This window comes from Rhinopithecus roxellana, chromosome 19, assembly GCF_007565055.1.
Source record: "Rhinopithecus roxellana isolate Shanxi Qingling chromosome 19, ASM756505v1, whole genome shotgun sequence".
In the NCBI taxonomy this organism is placed as follows: Eukaryota; Metazoa; Chordata; class Mammalia; order Primates; family Cercopithecidae; genus Rhinopithecus; species Rhinopithecus roxellana.
This window is the reverse complement of record NC_044567.1, coordinates 65,214,675-65,229,173: the sequence shown is the minus strand read 5'-3', so window position 1 is coordinate 65,229,173 and position 14,499 is coordinate 65,214,675. Positions and strand designations below refer to the sequence as shown.

Sequence of the window (14,499 nt, the reverse complement as noted above, 5' to 3'; positions counted from 1 at the left end):
ATATGGCACCCTGGCATCTGAGGAGGCAGCCGACGCAGGAAGGTCTCTCTGACTGCCGTTCTCCCCTGAAGCAGGCCCTGAAGAATCCTGTGACCTTCCTCTAAAGTAGGTCATGAGACCCTGAGCTTAAAACGGAGTGATGGGCTTTGGAGAAGTAAGGAAACATGACATGCCTGCCCCGGGGTGGGGACTAAACTTTGCGCCACTCCATGTGAAAGGGGTAGTTACGCCTGCTCCCTTTCCTCAAGCTCCCCCGCCCCCCACCCCCCGCCCAATTTCTGCCATCCTTGGGTATGAGCTACACTGCAGTCCCTGACCCTAGTTTGGTGCCTTACACAGACCAGGAAATGCTGACATTCCCATCCGGTGACTGTCCTCACGCCATCCTGGGGAACAAGAGGCATCCCTGGGTAGGGGGGCAAAGCAGGCCCACCCACTGAGGGCCGTCCTCATTCTGGGGGCTCCCACAGCTTCCCCAGCACAGCCCAGAGAAGAAAGGCTCCCAGCCCAGGTGGCTGGGGTCCAGTGCCCTGGGGACGGGAAGTCTGGGCAGGGAATGTGTGGGTGACCAGCTGAGTTTGCTCCTTGTCATTTTGTTTGTATTCTGAACTTTTAAAATACCTTCCCCACATGATTCTTAGAAATCCCGGGAAGGCAAACAGGCTGGACATCATTATACACTGTCTACAGATGGAGACACCAAGGCCCACGCCTTCTGTGCTGTTGGAATTTCAGGAAGGATGGGGGTGGGGTGCGGCCTCAGCCCTGGGCCTGTTCTGCATATCTCATTGCTCTTATCTGCCAGGGGGTGGTGAGAGGGTGGCTGAGCTGGACAGATGGAGGGCAGGGATGGGCTCTGTGGTCTGGCAGCTGACATTGCTACAAGCAAATAAAGAGTCTTTGCTGGGGGCTCTGGAGGGCTTGGGTGTCATGCCTGGGGGTGGGAGGAGCCTCCTGGGGGGACCCCCTTGGAGCCCACCTGCCAGCCAGGTCCTACCTGCCATGGTTAGGGGGCACTCTGCCCCCACCCTCATTAAGGCTTCATTCATGCCTCAATGAGGACACAAGAGGCCAATTGTGAGGACTCTGTTTTCCACGTGGCAGGAATGAACCTCGGAGGCGAACTGCCAGGCCCTGTGCCAGGCTCTCTGGCTGCTGAAAAAATTTGCTGGGAACCAGGATCTGGGGGCTCAAGGTCTGGTGTGGATGCAGTCGGGGAAGGCTTCTGAAGCACTGGCTGGTACAGGTTCCAGAGCTGCACTCCCTTGTAGAAGCAAGTGCAATGCCCGCCTTCAACCTCTGGCCCTGCCCTGGCTTTTTCAATCCCTCAGCCAGGGCTGCGTCCTGAAGCAAGCAACCTGCCACTGCTGAGCCTGTTTCCTCATCTGTAAAATGGGGACAGTGACCCTAGCATCACAAGGAGGTAAAGGGAACAAGACCAAGTGCTACATGTAAAGCCTCTGGCAGGGAAGAGAAAGCAGCAGTGCCCTTTCTACTTCATTTCTGCCCCCTCCTCCCTGGGAGGCCCGTCCTCCCCTTCTGCAGGGGTTCTCCATCTCTGGGACCACAGACCCATTTGAGAATGTGTCAAAAGCTATGAGCTCTCTCCCTAGAAAAATGCAGGAGTCAGGGCTGGGCGGGGACCTGGGCACACAGAGTCCACGCTGGCCTCATGGTCAGGAGGGTGTGTCGGAGCCGTGTGGACACGAGGGACACCAGGATACAAACTGTCACCCACTAATGTGCAAAATCACAGCCCTGCCCTCCCTGGGCCGGGAGAAGGCTGGGGACACAGGAAGGCCGAAAGTCAAAGTGCTTGTGTTCTACGATCTCAGAGGGCCTGTGTGGTCAAACGGGCTGTGGCCCAGTGCCCGGCTTGCCAGCCAGACCCTGCCTACAGCTTGAGGCTCCCCTTCCTGGGGACAGGGAGCTGGGGAAGGAGGGCAGTTGAGGTGGAAACAGAAGGGTGGTTATTTCCATGGTCAGAGGCTGCCCTGGTGGCCACGGCCACAGGGAGGAGGCCAGAGGCATGCAGTTATTTTTCTTTTACAGTCTGTCGAGCAGGCTGGGCTGCTCCTCTGTGGTTGGTCACTTAATGCCAGCCTCTATCCCTCCTCTGCTTCACCCCTGGGCACCCCTCTCCTCTGTCAGCACTCCTGGCACCTAGTGGTATCCTCCTTCCAACTGTCCCTGCAGTCTGTCCCTGAATGACCCTGGGAAATAGCACTGGGTTTTAGGTCCTGGCCAGCCCCAACTCGCTGTAAGTCTGTGGTAAGGGACTTCCCTCTTGGGATCCATTTTCCCATCTGTGAAATGGGCAGATGAACTGCACTAACGGTTATTAAACTGTGTTCCAACATCTTGGGGCTGATGGTCGGGGGCTCTGGTAGACAAGAGGGAGGTGAGAGGAACCAGCAGGGCTGTAGGCTGCGGCTCTTACAAAGCAGCTCCTGGTTACAAACGAACACAGTTCTGTTCCAAAGAAAACCGTGAAAGCCCTGGACCAGATGACTGCCTGGGTTTCTTGTGTTCCTACCAGGCCTGCCTCATCTTCCTGGGCCCCCTACATCTCCAAGCCAGTCTAGGCCATCCCTGGAAGGACCAAGAAAATCCCAGTTGCCAACCCAGGAGGCTGGGCAGGTCTGTGAAGATGCCAAATGTCCATTCTGGAGCCTACTCCCCCGCCATCTCCCCGCGCCGTCCCCCTGGTTGCCCAGCTGCTCTCTGGAGCACTGTCTGGTTTCATGTGGTTGTTGCTTGGGAGGGGAAAATGAGTGTAGAGGCAGGATGGGAGGGAAGGAGGAGGGTCTTCTAGAAAGGCAGCTCAGGGTCACTATGAGTCATGGCCAACCAACGCCGGCCCGCCCTGTGAATTCCAGCTGGGGTGGGGCTCCCTGAGGTCCCAGGGCTACAACAGGGAAAGCCAGATAGAGGCTGGACAAAGGCCATGGCACACATTATTGCTTTATTGCTTTATTTCGACCCCACCTAGGTCCACAGGATGCTTGTGCTAATTGAGGGCACTTCATAGTCCTGAAGACCTGGGGCTACTTCCTGCCTCTGTGATGTCCTCTCCATCCCCCCTCCCCTAAGCCAGGCTATTGGAGATGATGGTGTCACCAGCTGCTGGGACAACCCATGGGGCTGGGTGTGAGGGAGAAGAGGTCACCAGATCCTCAGGTGTCTCAGGAGGCTGCAGCCTGGGCCACAGCCCTGGGAACAGGCTCCTTTCTGACTCTGCACCCATGGCCTGCCCTCGTTCTCAGGAAGACACAGAATGGGGGTAGGCACACGAGGCCTGCTGCATGTGCAAAGGAAGTGGAAGCATGAGATCCAGGTCCCTGCAGCCCCTCCTGTGCACTGCACTAGTCTTGGAGAGGCTGGTTTGTCTTAAAAAGCATGAGGCATTGAGGACAATCCCATTTTCCTCATGATAGGTCTAAACGGTACCACCTCTAGCACCGTTTGTGGATGGTTCCTCATCAGGATGTCTGGGAACACCAGCAGGTACGCCTGAGTCACTGCTGGTGGGGAGTGACACTTGGAGAGTGTGGCTGGCCTGACACCAAGTCACCCTTGGCTCCCTTACCGAGCTGCCGGACCCAACACACAGCAGTACATGGTATCTCAAAGAAGGGGGCCCTACCTGATTGGAGCATGAATAAACAGGTCTGGGGACTCATCGCAATGGGGAGAGATGATGGGCTTGGGAATAGGGGTGCATGTTGCCAACAAGTGAGTAGAGATTCATACAAGGCAGTCAGAATGGTGTTTCTCAAAGTGTGGTCTGTAGACTTTGGAGAAGCACCCTTAAGACCATTTTAGGGGTGCTGTGGGGACCTCTTTTCCAATGACATATCTATGTGATGCCAGATTTTCTTCATAGATGTCAATTAAAACAACCTGTCGCAAGACCCAATGCAAAAGCGCAAGTCTGATAGCTGTCTTCTAGAAAGTGAGACATGCAAGAGAGTCACAAAAATGGGGAGCAACACCACTCTCCTCACGTGGTTTTTCTTTCCCTTTGGAAAATATAGTTATTTTCATAAAAATGTATTTCTTCACTTGTGAACTTATTCTTTTTTATTCTGAGACAGGGTCTTGCTCTCTCATCCGGGCTGGGTTGCAGCAGTGCGATCATAGCTTGCTGCAACGTGGAACTCCTGGGCTCAAGCGATCCTCCTGCCTCAGCCTCCAGGGTAGCTGGGACTACAAGTATGAGGCACTGTAAGGAGCTGCTGTTATTTTTTTAGATGTGAAAACAACCCTATGAATGGTAACAGCTGGCATTTTGCATTCACGTTTGCACGCGTGTGTGCAAGGCAATGGCACGGAGTGTACACGCTCACTGCCACTCACTCGATGCCTCCCCACAGTTGGACTCGCACCTTCACTCTGTATTCCTGTGCCATAGGGAAGTCACCCAGTACATGTTTCCCCCAAAGTGGAATACACAGGTGCTTTCTCTTCTGAGCTCTGGCCTCCCCGAGAATTCCTTCATGTTGATGACACACCTGAAGACAACCTGGCTCAACAGAAACTCCCTGCAAAATATCGCAGACAGACTTGGTTACCCTCTGACTTTCAGTCCTGCAGATGAGAATGAGGCTATCTGATTTTTGTTTCTTTAGCTGCTTGTTCAGCCCTGGCACCTATAGGGCTGTCTTTGCCACAAAACCCCACTGTGTCTCCTGGACAGCCCCAGCAGACTGTCCTCTTCCTAGGAATATCAGTTCAGCATACAGGAGACCTCTGAAGCAACTGGTATCTCTACAGCAACTTCTCCAATTCACCAAAGGGGCATCTCATTCATGACATCGCCCAAACTCCAAAAATCCCTTCCCTGTATCTTTCCTGCTACTCCAACCATCCCTCGCTTTCTCATTTCCACCCTGAAAACCCAGCCCAAATCTTTCTAATACAAATAAACTTAACTTCTCTGGCCAATCCAGTTCTCAGATCCAAAAAGCCCCATAAAATCCCAGAAAATAACAAGGGTTGGCAAGAATGTGAAGAAACTGAAACCTTTGTGTGCTGCTGGTAGGAATGCAAAATGGTGCAGCCACCATGGAAAATGGTGTGGCAGTTCCTTAAACAAATTAAACACAGAATTGCCATATGATCCAGCAATTCTACTCTTGGGAATATATACCCCAAAGAACTGAAAGCAGGCACTCAAACAGCAGCTATGTCTCCAGCAGCATCATTCGCAGTAGACAAAAGGTGGAAACAATCAGAGTGGCCATCAACAGATGAATGGGTACACGGAGTGTGGTCTAGCCATGCAACGGAATATTATTCAGCCTTAAAAAGGAAGGGGATTCCAACACATGCTACAGCATGGTGAACCTTGAGGACACAGGGACAAATAAGTGAAATAAGCCAGACACAAAAGGACAAATACTGTCTGATTTTACTTATATGAGGTACGTAGACTAGTTAATTCATAGAGACAGAAAGTAGAATGGTGGGTACCCGGGGCTGGCGGGAGGGGAAGGAGGAGTTACTGTTTAATGAGGACACAGTGTCCGTTTTGCAAGATAAGAGTTCTGGAGATCAGTTGTGCAACAGTGTGAATGCACTTAACACAACTGAGCTGTATGCTTAAAAATGGTTGAGATAGTACATTTTATGTTATCGTGTTTTACCACAAATTTTAAAAAGGGCCAGGCCCGGTGGCTCATGCCTGTAATCCCAGCACTTTCAGAGGCTGAAGCAGGAGGACAGCTTGAGCCAGGGAGGTTGAGGCTGAAGTGAGCTATGACAGTGCCACTGCACTCCAACCTGGGTGACAGCCAGACCCCCAAGAAGGCAAACATAGACACGTTCTTGGGATAGGAGGGAGCAGGGGAAAGTGCACATTCTACCTGGCTGTTCTTTTTCTGGCCCTGACACTTGGTTATTAAACATTTTTGCCACCATGTGTCTAGTGGTGGATCTATTTTCTTTGAATTTCCTTTCAGGTATTGGTCTGCGGAACATAGACCTTTTCTCAGGCTGGCGCTTCCTCAGGAAAACCAACGCTGGCTCTGTGTCTTCTGTATTTGTCTTTTTTGGTATTCTGTGCATGATACACTTTCATCCAGGGTTTCCAGTTTGCCTTCCATGACACTGATTTCACATCCATCATTACCGCTGTCACTGCCCCCAAGAAGGACTGCAAGTCGGCTAGCATTTCATTTCCTTGCAATTCTTATTTTGCTTGTTAATCTCTCCTTTCATCTCATCCTGTTGGTTTTCTTTTCCATCTCAGCTTGGCCTCTTTGGGTGGCCTTTTATTCTTTTCCCACGAAGTTCATTTCTTCTGGATCCTGCTGTAGATCATTTTCAGAGGTCGGGGTTCAGGTTCCAGGAAGCTCAGGCTTCCCCCATCCCCAGCTTGTGCACTCTCGAAGAGATCTAGTCTATCAGCGCATCCTTGTCCCCATGACAACCTCCTTGGGTTGGGGCTGAGTCCACCTCTCAGGACTCCGGCTTGCACAAGACACCAACCCCAGGATGAGACTCAGGCACTGTGCTTACGTGACTCTGACCTTGAGAAGGGACATCTTCACCCACTTCATGGCCTGAATCTCCAACTCTCACAACAGTGAAGTCCACGGAAATCTATAACAATGTCTGCATGTTCAGGACACTTCCTGTCCTTGGACAAGCCCACTGGCTGCACTGGACTTCTCAGATGCCCTCTCTTCCCGCCTTGGGAGTTGCTGTCTCTGAACGGATGCAGACAGAGGCATCAGAGAGGATGAAGGGAGAGGGGAGTGGAAGAGCCCTCCTTCTACCTCCAAATTGTCACTTCCATGGTACAGGACCAGTTGCCTGGCTTTCTGATTGGCACAGTCCTCAGACTAAGGGAGAAAGTGGCTTCCTCCCTTCCTTTCGGAGGTCTCAGATTCCTGAGAGGAAGGCTGGATGGTGTCTTTCTTGGCCTTGCTCCATGTGTCTAGCAGTGAGGAGGCTCCTCTCAGACTGCCCACCTGTCTTTGTTTCCAGTGTGCTGAGCGTTTGTGTGTTTTTGGTGTGTCATCTTAGGTGTCTTAGGGGGAAGCTAGGAGAAGCCACAGAGGAGGCCGCCAGCCATACTCTATTTTAAACCTCAACTCCCCCCTTCCCTCTTAAACTCATTTTTAACCCCACTCCCAGAAGGAAGGCCCCACAGGAAATTAGCTTTCATTTGTCTGTCTCCTCCAGGCATGACTCCACAGTTTCTGAAACAACACAGCCAAGGAAAGGAGGACGCATCAAGCGCTGAATATTAACCAGCAAAGGTAGATGCTTCAATATCGAAACCACCAGGGCCCGCATGTGCAAAGCTACTTAATGAGGGTGTAATCAAACACAGTCTACCAGAAGGAAATTAATTAGAGTCCAGAGGGCAAGCAGGAAGCAGAACCAGGCTGCTCCCCCTCCTGGCTCTAGAACATCACTGGCAGCCACTGCTAAGGGAGGGACAAGCCTGGGGGATGCCAGGCCTCAGCTGGGTGCCAAGGCTCCTGTCCTCTTCCCCATGACATTCTGGCTTGCCTTTGGGGGACACCCAGGGGAGGGAAGGGAAATGTCAGGTTCTGTTAGGGAAACACAGCCTGAGGAAGCCCCCAGGGAGAGAAGCTGGGAAATCCCAGAGTTAAGGAGCTGGGCACAGAGAAGGCTTGCTTCTCTAGGAAGACAATGGTCTCATAAGAAGGAGGACGGAGTCATAAACAACAGAAATGTATTCTCTCAAAGTTTTGGAGACCAGAAATCTGAAATCAGGGTGTTGGCAGAGCTGCACTCCCTCTAGGGACTCTAGGGGAGACTTCATTCTTCCCCCATGTGTGACAGGGAAGGGAGGGAAGCCAGGCACAGACCTATGCACCAAATGAGAGAGACAGATACAGGGTGCAGTGGGATGAATGGTGGCCCCCAAAGACATGCCCACGCGCTTGTGCCCAGAAACTGTGAACATGACCTCATTTGGAAAAAGGGTCTTCACACACAGATTACCTTCAGGACCCTGAGATGAGATGATCCTGGTTTATCCAGCTGGGAGGGCCCTGAATCCAAAACAAGTGTTCTTACAAGAGACACAGAGAAGGCAGCAATGTGAAGGTGGAGGCAGAGAAGGGAGTGACGCAGCCGCGACCACCAGAAGCTGGAAGGGTGAAAGAGTAAAATCTCCCCTGGAATCTCTGGATGGAACACGGCCCTGCCGACACTCTTACCTCAGACTTCTGGCCTCCGAACCATGAGAGAGTATGTTTCTATTGTTCCGAGTCACTCAGCCGGTGGTCATTGGTTACGGCAGCCCCAGGAAATGAATGCACCAGATTGGATCAGGACAGAGGTGGCATTTTCCCCAGGGGCACACCAGGCAAAAGGGAGAAGAGATCAAGGCAAGTGGCCGGGACTCCTCCCTTCTTCCACTGCTGTGGACCTCAGCCAAGAGCACAGCTGTGGGCAACCAAGGACATTACTGCCAGAAATCAACTTGCTGTCTCCACCAGCCTGGGAGCCTCTGTGGGTACATGTACCCCTGACACACTCTCCTTGGCTGTCTGCTCGCAGAGGCAGGGCTATACTAGTCAGAAATGTTTCCTATAGGACCCCCAAGGTGGTTCTCAGCTCAACAGGGGAAACAATCTTTAAAAACAGGTGATGAAGGAAATGCCGACACCACTCATGACAAGGGCGAGGCTTGAAGACACTCCACTAAGAGAAATAAGCTAGGCACGAGAGGACGAATCCTGCACGAGGCCACTTACATGAGGGACCAAGAGTATCTCATCATTCAAAGTACTCAAATTCACAGAGACAGAGAGTAGAATGGTGGTTGCTGGGACTGGGGAAGAGGGAATTCGTGTTGGGTGGGGACAGGGTTTCAGTTTGGGGATGATGAAAAAGTTCTGGAGATGGAAGGTGGTGATGGTTGCACAGCAATATGAATGTGCTTAATGCCACTGAACTGTGCACCTAAAATGGTTAAAACGGCATTTTATATTGGTATATTTTATCATAATAAAAAAATAGTGGTGAGCTCACCGTCACTGGAAGGATACAAGCAGAGGAGAGACACTCATCAGCCAGCACTGCTGAGGCAGGATTTCTGGACCACAAGGAAGGTGGCCACTAAGGGTTGCCCTCCGGCCCCCTGTGACTCTTCTCATCAGCATGGCCCAGGATGCAGGATCCTGGCCTCCAAGGAGGTGCCACTAAGTAGCTACAAGACGTGGGGCCTGGAGAGATGAACCAGGAAAGAACTCAGAAAAAAAAAGAAGCAACAAAAAACCAGTGACGATGTTGCGTGGACGGCAGAAGGGGAGGAGCAGTTTGGTGATGGAGTTTGAAGACCAGGACGGAGACCCCCCAAGGGGTGCAAAAGCAGAAGTGGCACCAGTGGGCTTGACTGCTCCAGAGAGGGGCATCACTCCTCAGTGCAGTGACAAGGCGCCTTTAGCCCGGAAAGTGCCACTGTCACACAGGGCGGCCCTGGAGCAAAGTGAGTGCTAATGCACTGAGGCATATGGAAATCTGGTATTTCACACATTTGTCATGTTCAAGAGAATTAGGCATATCAGAGTATCTAACAGATTGGCCCTCCAATCCCCATTTAAAACGGGTAATTGAGTAGCTGATTTTAAGCTTATGATTTTAAGCAGAACACCGGAAGTGAATTCAGCCAAGTTTGTAAGTTTTGAAATGTTTCAGAGAACTAATAGTCATCATATTTATCAGCTTATTAAATTTTAAGAACGGTTTAGGAACCCGGGAAAGTCCTGCTTTTTAGGATGAGTATTTATAAACTTAAGAACACTGGTTATGTTAAATTTATCAAATCGCATCAAGATATATAAAGAAATTTAATTACTTAAGTTATAAACCCCCTACCCTTGAACATGGTCATTTAAATGAACTAGATTCATGAGGCGAATAATGAAATTGGTATGTTAATGCTTCAGGAAACACTAGGTTTAAAAATTTCCACTTCAATATATATTGAATATTAATTGAGAAAATTCAAGTAGTTGTAAGTAGTCTTTGTGTGTGTGTGTACCCCAAGAATAACATGAGAGATAATGCAGACGAGGTGGGCACCCTGCAGAGTCCGGGGCAAGAGCATCAGCACAGCTAGAGAGGGAGGGCTACGCAGTTAAGAGCCCGAGGCACACTGCTCAGGCTTGGAAGACACCAAAGCAAAGCAGACTAGCAAAAGTAATGAAAGCAACTGCTACATCCCCTCCCCCTAACAAAACCACTGGATAGCGTGGGAACCCTGTTCGAAGGTGAGGCGTCCTCACACTCCTGCTGATGTCTAAGGTGGGCATTGCCTGGCTCCTGGTCCCAGTCTTGGGGGTTGCCTCTCAAGGGCACCCTGGCTTGGTGTCCGCCACCCCCACAGGCCTGTGAGTTTGGTACCCAAGGAGGTGCCCATTAATACCCAGCTGACCGAAGTCAGCCAGATGCTGCCAGGGAGGGCTGCTCTGCGGAGGTCTGAGCCAAGAAACTGCTGCTGGGGGGTCACTGGTACCCACTCCCCGCTCCACCAGACTTGCCCAGCCTGTCTGAAGGATGAGAGGTAAAGACTGTGGTTCTCCGGTTCCACCTCAGGGCCCAGGGGGTTCCAGCTCATGACTCTCTCACCCATCCAAGGCCATACGGCCCCTGCAGGTTTTTGAAGCCAGGCACCCCAGCAGGCTGGCCCTCCTCAACAGTGACGAGCGTTGCCACCAGGTCTGCCTTGCCCAGCAGGAGTCAGCTGCCTGGGCGGCAATGTTTGGCAGCTTTGCTCAGTGAGGGGCTTCACGACTGCGTGTTGTTTGTGTTTTAACTTTGAAGTCTTAAAAAATGACACCCTCTGTGTGAAACAGGCCTCTGGAAACAGATGCCCAGCCGTTGCCAAGTGTAACTTAATTAAAATCCAAGAAACGGCTTTAGCAACAAATAAGTATCTAAAGGATGCCTTCTCTTCAGAAAAATCTAAAGTAAGCTGGGAGGCGCATCAAGCCATACAGAGGATTTTGTCTGCTCCTCCATGGTCATGGCTCTGCCCACACGTGGCTGAGGGTGAGGGACAAAGACCTGGGTTAGACCTTAACTCACTGTGTGGCCCTGGGCAGGCCACCCTGCTACACCACAGCTTCCCCACCTACACATGAGAAGGTTGCACCAGCTCATTCTTCCAAAGAGTTGGAGAGGGCAGCAGAAGAGGGACTTGGACCAAATACGTTTGGAACACAAAGAATTCAACAAATAACCATTTTCCTTTTCGTGCTGGACATTTCAGCTACATTTATGACTCCGAAAGAGTGGTGGCATTTGCAATATTTCCCAGATTTATTTCCCAAGCCCCTCCCCTGCTTCCCCGTGACCTCTTGTGGACTCGGATTCTGCAGTATGTCTGGGGCCAGATGGTCTCTGAGGTCCGCAGTCCCCTACATTCCATGAATTCTCGGCACTTTGTCATCCATCCCAGCGCCCTCCTAATCTCTCTGCTTGGGAAATTATCTGAATCAGTTGTTTATACCTTCTGGCAAACGCATTTAAGTCCATTTGTCCCTCTCTGCAGTAAATTTTGCCCAAGTGAAATGAAACATTTGGTTCATCCTCAAATTATTTGCAGGTAAAATGGCAAAGAGGTAGAGGAATGACAGAAGATCCTTCTGGCTCCCTAACAACCTGCGTTCCAAGCAGGAGAGTCTTCATGGGGACAGCCCATTTCTCAGAGTGAAAAGCTGGGGGCTGGAAGGTTGTCTCATACAGTTAGCCAGTGGCAGTGATTGGGGGCTCCAGAGCCCCTGGAAATTTCTGACTCTGCCTCTATGAGCCCTTGGAAGTTAAGTATTAGCCAGGGTTCTCCCGAGAAACAGAACCAATAAGATGCGTGTGTGTGTGGAGAGAGAGGAAGGGATTGATTTATTTTAAGGAATTGGCTCACATGATTGTGGGGGCTGGCAAGTCTGAAATCTGCAGGGCAGGCTAGAAGCTGGGGACCCAGGGAGGAGCTGGCAGTGCTGTCTGGAGTCTGGAGGCAGAATTCTTTCTTCCTTGGGGACCTCTCTTTTCTCTTGGAGCCTTCAACTGATTGAATGAGGCTCACCCATATTATGGAAGGTAATCAGCTTTTATCCATTTATGCTTTTGAGATGGAGTCTCTCTGTCTCAGGCTGGAGTGCAGTGGTGTGATCCTAGCTCACTGCAGACTAGAACTTCTGTACTCCCGTAGTCCCAGCTATTCAGGAGGCTGATCCTCCTGCCTCAGCCTCCTGAATAGCTGAGACGACAGGTGCATGCTATCACGCCTGACTAATTAAAAAAAATTTTTTTGTAGAAATGGGCTGAGCATGGTGGTTCATGACTGTAATCCCAGCACTTTGGGAGGCTGAGGAGGGTGGATCACCTGAGGTCCAGAGTTCGAGACTGGTCTGGTCAACATGGTGAAACTCCCTCTCTACTAAAAATATAAAAATTAGCTGGGTGTTGGCTGGGCATAGTAGCTTACGCCTGTAATCCCAGCACTTTGGGAGGCCAAGGTGGGTGGATCATGAGGTCAGGAAATCGAGACCATCCTGGCTAACAGGGTGATACCCTGTCTCTACGAAAAAATAAAATTAAATAAAATTAGCTGGGTGTGGTGGTGGGCGCCTGTAGTCTCAGCTGCTTGGGAGGCTGAGGCAGGAGAATGGCGTGAACCTGGGAGGTGGAGCTTGCAGTGAGCCGAGACTGTGCCACTGCACTCCAGCCTGGGCAACAGAGCAAGACTCTGTCTCAAAATAATAATAATAATAATAATAATAAAAATTAGCTGGGTGTGGTGGCACTTGCCTGTAATTCCAGCTACTCGGGAGGCTGAGGCAGAAGAATCACTTGAACCCAGGAAGAGGAGGTTGCAGTGAGCCGAGATTGCACCACTGCACTCCAGCCTGGGTGATGCAGTGAGACTCTGTCTCAAATTTTTTTTTTTTTTTTTGTAGAAATGGAGTCTTGCTTTGTTTGCCCATGCTGGTCTTGAACTCCTAGCATCAAGCAATCCTCCCGCTGTGGCCTCCCAAAGGGCTGAGATTACAGGAGTGAGCCACTGCACTTCGTTTTATTTGGCTTTTGTTTTTACTCAAAGTCTAGTGATTTCACATGTAGGTATTTCAGATTTCTTTTTTTTTTTTTAGGCTGAATTTCACTCTGTCACCCAGGCTGGAGTGCAGTGGTGCGACCTCAGCTCACTGCAACCTCTGCCTCCCCAAGTTCAAGCGATTCTCCTACCTCAGTTTTCCGAGTACCTGAGATTATAGGTGCCCGTCACTACACCTGGCTGATTTTTTTCTTTTTGAGATGGAGTCTCACTCTGTCACCCATGCCGGAGTGCAGTGGCGCGATCTCGGCTCACTGCAAGCTCCGCCTTCCGGGTTCACGCCATTCTCCTGCCTGAGCCTCCCGAGTAGCTGGGACCACAGGCGCCCGCTACCAAGCCCGGCTAATTTTTTGTATTTTTAGTAGAGACAGGGTTTCACCGTGTTAGCCAGGATGGTCTCGATCTCCTGACCTTGTGATCCTCCCGCCTTGGCCTCCCAAAGTGCTGGGATTACAGGTGTGAACCATCGTGCCCGGCCACGCCTGGCTGATTTTTGTAGTTTTTTGTAGAGACCGGTTTCACCATGTTGGCCAGGCTGGTTTCAAACTCCTGAGCTCAAGTGATCTACCCACCTGGGCCTCCCAAAGTGCTGGGATTACAGGCGTGAGCCACCATGCCTAACCTCAGATCTTAATCACATCTGAAAAATACCTTCATAGCAGCATCTAGACTAGTATTTGACCCAAAATTGGGCACCACAACCTAGCTAGACTGACACATAAAGTTAACTATCACAAGCTAAGGGTCTTTACCACTTTAAATCTCTAGGTCAGAGGCAAGGCCAAGGCCAAGGCCAGACCTCCAAGAATCTAGATTCAGACCTCTTGCTGCCCTCCCTCTGGGTGAGCAGAGATGAGTCATGCTGGATGAGGAATCCAGCTCCAATCCAGCTAGCTTTCAACTTCAGGCAGGAAGGGGAGAGCGGGCGGGATAGAGGAGGAGGGCCCCAGGACCCACGACTGTGGCCAGGGGTGAGGCCCTGCCTGTGCTCTTCCACCTCTCCACGCTTGGCCACTTTCCCTAAGACCTTTCAAAATGCGCTCTGGGCAGTGAGGAAGGCAGGAGCTGGTCCAGGAAGGGAGCCACAGATGCCCCTCCAGGGGCCTACCTAGCAGGAGCCAGAAGGAACACCAAGGGGCTGCCAGACCCCGCAGCCAGGCGAAGTCGTTCCCATCTTAGGGCCCTGCTTCTCAGGGCCTGATTCCCCTCCCCAAGGTGGAAAATCAGCGAGCCTTCTGGGCTGCAGAGGAGGGGACAGGGTGGGGGTGGTGTCCTCAGGGCTGGGAGGGGCCTATGCCTGGTTTCTCAGGAGTCAGTGAGTTTGTCTACAGCTTCAGGATACTGGGAGGGAGCGGGTATGAGCCGTGGGAGTGGAGGTGGGTGAGGCAAGACGGCCA

General features: G+C 51.3%; 1 protein-coding gene across 2 annotated transcripts in view; it reads right to left on the bottom strand.

Moving 5' to 3' along the window:
* LRRC75A (leucine rich repeat containing 75A) overlaps positions 1-14,499 on the bottom strand; it is a 51,021-nt gene that overhangs the window by 21,389 nt on the left and 15,133 nt on the right. The window lies entirely within an intron of this gene.